The sequence below is a fragment of the Corapipo altera genome, unplaced genomic scaffold (genome assembly GCF_003945725.1).
Source record: "Corapipo altera isolate COAL_440 unplaced genomic scaffold, ASM394572v1 138, whole genome shotgun sequence".
NCBI lineage: Eukaryota > Metazoa > Chordata > Aves > Passeriformes > Pipridae > Corapipo > Corapipo altera.
This window is the reverse complement of record NW_020885036.1, coordinates 458673-464856: the sequence shown is the minus strand read 5'-3', so window position 1 is coordinate 464856 and position 6184 is coordinate 458673. Positions and strand designations below refer to the sequence as shown.

Here is a 6184-nt window from a genome sequence, read left to right as displayed (position 1 = left end):
AGATAGATAGATAGATAGATAGATAGATAGATAGATAGATAGATAGATAGATAGATAAAAACCCAGGCAAGCTGCAGTGGTGAGATCACCCATCAGGCTGGAGCAGCACTAAGGATGCTTCCCCTCTCTGGGAGGTGTCCATGTCCACATCCTTGGGCTTTGAGGGGCTTTATTTGGGATTTCTGTGCTGGACGCTGTGGAAAGGTGATTCACAGTCATCTCCTTGTGCTGTTCTGTCCAGAGGAGCCAAGGCTGGCTGTGTGGGACCCTTTGCCATGTAACCCCCCCTGCTCTCCGATGTCTCAGCAGCCCCCGATGTCGGTGTGGCCCCGGACCTGCGGAACGGTGAGCACTGCCCAGGGCTGGGGGGGTTGGGGGATCAGCATCACCCCTGCCCTGGCACCCCATGGGGCTGGGACACCAGAAATCCAGCTCATTTCTAGCTCATGGCCATCCCTGCTTGGTGGCATTACCCCCTCTTTGTCCCCACTGTCCTTTGCAGCAGGAGCTCTCGGCACCACCGAGCCAGAGATTCATCCCATGCAGGAAAACTCCAGCCTGGTGCCCCCAAAACAAGCAAGAAATAACTCAAGTGGGGCTGTGATGTGAAGCTCAGGGGTGTTGAGCTCTGGTACTTGCCCTGAGGTTGGTGGCATGTGGCAATTAAGGGCAAGGACTTTGCATGATGGTGAAAGCAAAGACATTAATTATTTCAGTAAGCTTTTTATACCTTTTACACAATAGGCTGCAATTGTTCATTCAGGCCGTGAGTCCTTATAACATTTTTACCTACTGGCAACATTAATTCCTTTCATCCTTTGTTCAAGTTCCTCTTTCTGCCCTAGGGAACTGCTTCTCCTTACTTTTCCCATGGCTTCCATCCCACCAGTGTGTGTCCATTTCTTGCTGTTTTCCCATATTAGAAATCCCTACATTGGCAGGCAGCAGTGGGGTCCCCAGCCTTGGCCACAGGGAGGAGCCCAGACTCAGATACAGCAGGGTCTCCAGCCTTGGCCTCAGCTGGGACCCCAGCCTTTGGCACAGCATGGCCCCAGCCTTCGCCTCAGTGGAGTTCCCAGCCTTGGCCGTGCCAGGGTGCTGTGCAGCATCAGTTTGAGGAGCAGTGATTTGGGATTTGGGATTTGGGTGGGTTTCACGGGATTTGGGAGTCCACTGGCTCCACCCTGGGGCTCTGGAGGCTTTGCCGTGGCTCTGCTGTCAAGGTGCTGGACAGGGAGTTAAACCATCCAGCCCTGCCATCCCCCTCCCCTCCCACCACGGAGAATTCTGACTTTTTGGGAACCTCCTGAGGCTGCACGTGGGAAAGGAGCTTCTCTCCTGGTCCCCCAGCCCAGCTGATCCCCCAGAGCTGTGGATCTGGGCACTGACGCCAGCGTGTCTCGCTCCAAATGTCACCACTCCCTGCTGTCTGCAGCCTGGGGGAGGTGTGGGGGAGGCACAGCTGGGCCCCCCGGGGCTCCACTGGCCCCCCTCGAAATCTGAGCAGCGAGTCCAGGAGGGATCTGTGCTCTGCAGGGCTTAGGGAACGCTGGGATGACTCCCCCATCCCCCTCCCGTCTACGGGGTTATTCCAGGGGGGTTTGCACAGGCAGGATGGGGATGGATTGGGATGTCAGGCATTATCTCACCCTGTAATGGCATTTTGCTTTCGCTGCTTCCAGGATCGTAATTGGGATGGCAATAAAATCTCCAATGCAGCAGCTGGAGACAGGGCTTAAAAAACACAGCCAGCCCAGCACTGGTGCCGAGCAGAGCTGGGAGGTGGAGAGAGGGCTGTCACTCCAAGCTCCTCTTGCCTGGGATTCCCACTCCAAGCAGAGTTTAGGGCTCCTCCTGTGCCCCCCTCGCCCCCCTGCCCCCGCAGAGCTTTGCCTGCAGAGCTCTGAGCCGCTTTTCCCGTGCAGAGCTGAGCAGTCCTGCCAGGACCGCGTTGTTTTCCACCCACAGCTGCCTCTCCCTGCTGTCCTCAGAGCAGGCAGCTGCCTGTCAGTCTGGACTGTCAGTCTCTCCATCTGCCCACAAGTCCAGTCGAATTAAAGCCTCTGGAATGATGGATCACTCTTGCAAGGTGTGGAGGCAGCAGCCCCGGGGACTCCAGGCTCTTGCTCTGGAGGAAAGCTGGGCTCTCTGCCATGCCAGGCACCCCTGCACCCCGTGCCATGGGTGGTGGCACCCCATGGGGCTGAGCCCTCAGGAACAGGGTCCTTCCTGAGGCCCAAACCTGGAAATGGCTGTTGTTTTGTCCATGAGCCTCAGAGAGTCTCAGAGCAGTGCCTGGCACACAGAGGTGCCGCCGTGGTTCAGGTGAGGGATTAGGAGGAGATTTTGCCACCAAAGGTCCAGCCCTGGCAGCAAGTGACAGCGATCATGGCATGATTTATGTGCCGGCCCCACAAGGGGCTCAGAAGCTGAGCTTAACAAACGACCCGAGCTAACGAGGGCTGGCACAGCCGGCCGGACACACAAACGAGGGCGTTCGCTGGGGCAAAGCCCGTGGGAGGCAGCTGGCACTCACAGCGCCACGGAGTCATCATCCAGCAGCATGGGAGGGCTCTGCTGGGCGCTGCTGGGCAGACTGGGATGGGGCTGGGCCGGGGCTGGGCTGGGGGTGGCCGCACGTGCGTCTTCCGAGCACTCCGCACGCCCCCGAGCAGCGTCATCCATCAGCCTCCTGAAAGGTGGCTAATTACAGCGTATGCTTTGCTGTTCCCACCATTAATCATCCTGCTCCAGCACTTCATTTATTATGGAGCTGCCTGGCTGGGAGCAGAAAAGGCACAGGGCCCCTCCATGAGACGAGGTGGCACTTCTCCCCGCTGCTCCAGAGCCCCTCTGGGTGATGTGCATTTAGGGACACTGTGGGGTGTCCCCTGCACAGCCTGTGCTCTGCCTGGGGATGTCCTGGTTGACCAGGCTCTGACATGTTCCCTCCATCCCTTTCCACATCACTCCATCCACGTTGGATTCAGTGCTCTCCTGCACCGAGGTTTTGCTCCCAGGGTGCTGCTCCCAGGCTGTGTTTTGGTGAGTGATGAGCTGGGAAAGCAGGAAGCAGGAGGGGGAGGCAGCTGCAGGGCAAGGAGCAAATTCCCCTCTCTCATTTAATGGTCTTTATTTGTGTCTCTGTGGGGGCAGGAGCCCTTGGCAGGAGCGTGGCCCTGTTTTCCAAGATGTTCTGCTTGTAGCTGGAATGTGTCTGTGCCCGACTGTCCCATCTGTGCTGCCAGGGCTGGGGGGGGCTCATGTGCTGTAAATGTCTTAGCAGCTTTGTGGTGTGGGCTCTAAAACTGAGATGGCAGGAGGACAGTTCCCAGGGGCTCAGGTTCCCCATCTCTACTCATGGGCTGGGAAGAAACCTGAATATGGGCAAATCTTGGGCTCCAGCTAAGTTTGGATGGGCATCTTTTGGCTTGGATGGGGACCTGTTGGCTCAAGTGGAGACCTGTTGGCTCAGATGGGGACCTGTTGGCTCAGGTGGGGCCCTTACAAAGCCCAGAGCCCCTGGGCTGTATCCTGCCCTTGGGTGAGAGAGGAGGAAGGTGGTTTTACAGTGGGGGCCTCCTGGACCTGGGATATCAGCTCATTGTTGGATGGGTGCTCAGGGACAAGGACACCCTGGGGGCTGTGGCCAGGAACTGGTGCTGGTGGCAGACTGGGGTGGTCCTGGGGGTCTGGGCTGTCAGCCCACATTTGCCTTCCAGACCCTCCTCATCCTGCCCATGATATTAATGGGCTTTTGCAAATTAGAAGTTCTCACTGTGCAGAAGGGACTTGGCTGGGAATCCTCACAAAAATAATCCCTGGTGTCCATGTTCCTCTCCAGCATTTCTGATGTGGAGCAGCTCAGTGGCAGCAAAGTGTTTGGGCTGCAGGTGAAGAGGGGGAGTCGAGCTCAGCCTTTGCTCCTGTGTGGTCCAGCAGGTGCTGAAGCTGTTGAGATCCAGGTCAGGTTCAGTCTCAGCCACCATTTCCCAGTAGCAGATCCAGGTCTGACTGGTGGTTCAATCCAACTTCTTGGGTGGAAATAAGTCCAGCACCCATTTGTCCTGCTCCCCCTTCCCTCCTTTTAGAGGAGTTATTCACCTTGGTAGAGAAATAAAGATGCTCCTGGAATATTAAACAGCTCCCCAAAGCCCCTGGTGCTGATGAGTGGCTTCTGCACCTCGTGCCTGGTACATGCAGTGACCTTTCAGAAATGTTGTACGTTGTGGTCGTATCTAAATGTCTTCTCTCCTGGGAGCATCTTGTGGAGATAGAGATTCAGACATGATGTCTATCAAGAAGAAAAGCAGATTGTGGCCAATCTGTGGCTGCCTGCACAGTATTGCCTGGGCCACGTGCTCAGGAATCATAAGGTTGTCTCTAAAAATAAGCAGTGGCTTCTTTGGAGTCGTCTCCCTGGTGTCTCAGCTCATTAGGGAATCCTCGGCCCTGGGTGTTTGCGGCGTTTTGCGAGGGCGGGAGTTTCCACGGGGGAGGGAAGTGGAGAGTGGAGTGTCCTGTGGACTCGGGGTGGGAGGATGGCTCCCTGAAGGCACCAGCCATGGAGTTTGCAGGCTGGGAAGGTAAATCCTGCCGAGCTGGGAGCTGGTGCAGCCACTGTTCTGACCCCAAGACCTGGGGCTGCTGAGCAGGAGGAGCTGCAGGAGATGCAGCAGCTGCCAGTCACCAGAATAACTCCCTTCTGGAGAAGCTTTTCATGTTCTCAAGCCCTTAAGGCACGCCTGGGGACGCTCTGCAGTGACCCAGCAGAGCCTGTCTCCTGCACACACGGCTCCTTTCACGCTTTCTCTCCCCATTTCTGCACATTGTCAGGAAAATCTGTTGCTGTTTGAACAGCCTCGAGAGGGACATGAGGGTGACTGTGGTCCCAGCCCCACTGCTGAGCTCTGACATGGCTGTTGGGGACAGTCACTTGGCCACCTGATGCCCTGAGGACCCTCAGGCCACTTGCAGGTCCTGCAGGGTGAGGGGACCCACCACAGGGATCCTGCTGGATGGGGGACCACAGGGGCCCTGCTGGGTGCCCCTCAACTCCTGAAGTTGCCCCAGTGCCCACCCAGCCCCTCAGCTGTCTCTCTGTTCCCCCAGCTCTGCCCTCCTGCCTGCCCAGCCCGGCTCTGCTGGCAAAGGGACTGACCCAGAAAAAACAGCGCCGAGAGCGGCAGAGCCCAGAGAATTTGTTTCCCAGCCAGCCTCTGATGGGATTAGGAATAATTCTCTACTGGATAATTCTCCATTAGGGCTGGTGATTGATTTTCTTCCCTCTTACTCCCAGCTCTCTCCTCCTCTCCCTGTTTCAGCTGCATTATTCCCATGCTTGGTTTGCTAATTGCCTGATCACCAGAGCCTGGCATGGGCACATCCCTGGCCTGCTTTGACCCTCAGAGTTCCCTCCCTTTTTGTTTATGTCTCAGCACTGATTTAATCTCCTCCACGCCCCAGAATGAGCTGGGATGTTTCTGCTTCCTGACACGGAGGGAGGAACCTGCTGGTGTCACCTCAGGAGCCAGGGAAGGTCCTGGGGATGGCCCTGCAGCTCCTCCCCATCACCTCCATCCTCTCCATCCCCCCACATCTTTTCTGGGGTTTTTCCAAGCTCAGTGTGGCCACAAACCCACTGATTTTGCAGACTCGAGGTAAAAATAAAAAATGAAATTAAATAAAGTACAGGAGCCACGGGTTTGCTTTTAGGGGTGGCACAGGTCACCTCTGGTCCTCATTGCAGCGTCTCTGCCATGAGCTGCAGCATGGCTGGAAAAGCATGGTTTGGATCCCTGACTTCACATCTGGGCATAAAACTGCTCTGTCAGGTCTAAAAAAGACCAAAAAGTCCCCCCAGGGATCCCCATCAGCCTGTGGTGCCACATGCCAACATCAGTGGCATCACCACCAAGAGCTGAGCATGAAGCAGACTCCCTGGGGACCCCGTGTTTCTGCCTTTTCAGCCCCAAAACCACATGGGGGGCTGTGTTTTTGCTGGCTGTTGCAAGGTGTCATCGAGGGCTCGAGGTTTCCTGGCAGGGAGGAAGGAGCAGACATCTGGACAGGCTTTGGCACAGGACTGGGGACAGTTCCCAGGGACTCAGCTTCCCCATCCCTGCTCATGGGCTGGGAAGAAACCTGAGTACAGGCAAAGCTTGGGCTCCAGGTTGGTTTGGAT

At 56.5% G+C, this 6184-nt stretch overlaps 1 protein-coding gene across 3 annotated transcripts in view; it reads left to right on the top strand.

Moving 5' to 3' along the window:
- LINGO3 (leucine rich repeat and Ig domain containing 3) overlaps positions 1–6184 on the top strand; it is a 32974-nt gene that overhangs the window by 19933 nt on the left and 6857 nt on the right. Inside the window, exon 2 of one of the 3 annotated variants that reach the window (XM_027668290.1) lies at positions 242–345. The exons of the other annotated variants lie outside the window; for them this stretch is intronic. The gene's annotated coding sequence lies outside the window, so the exon portion shown is untranslated. The remainder of the gene's footprint in view (positions 1–241; positions 346–6184) is intronic. 3 annotated transcript variants of the gene reach the window in all.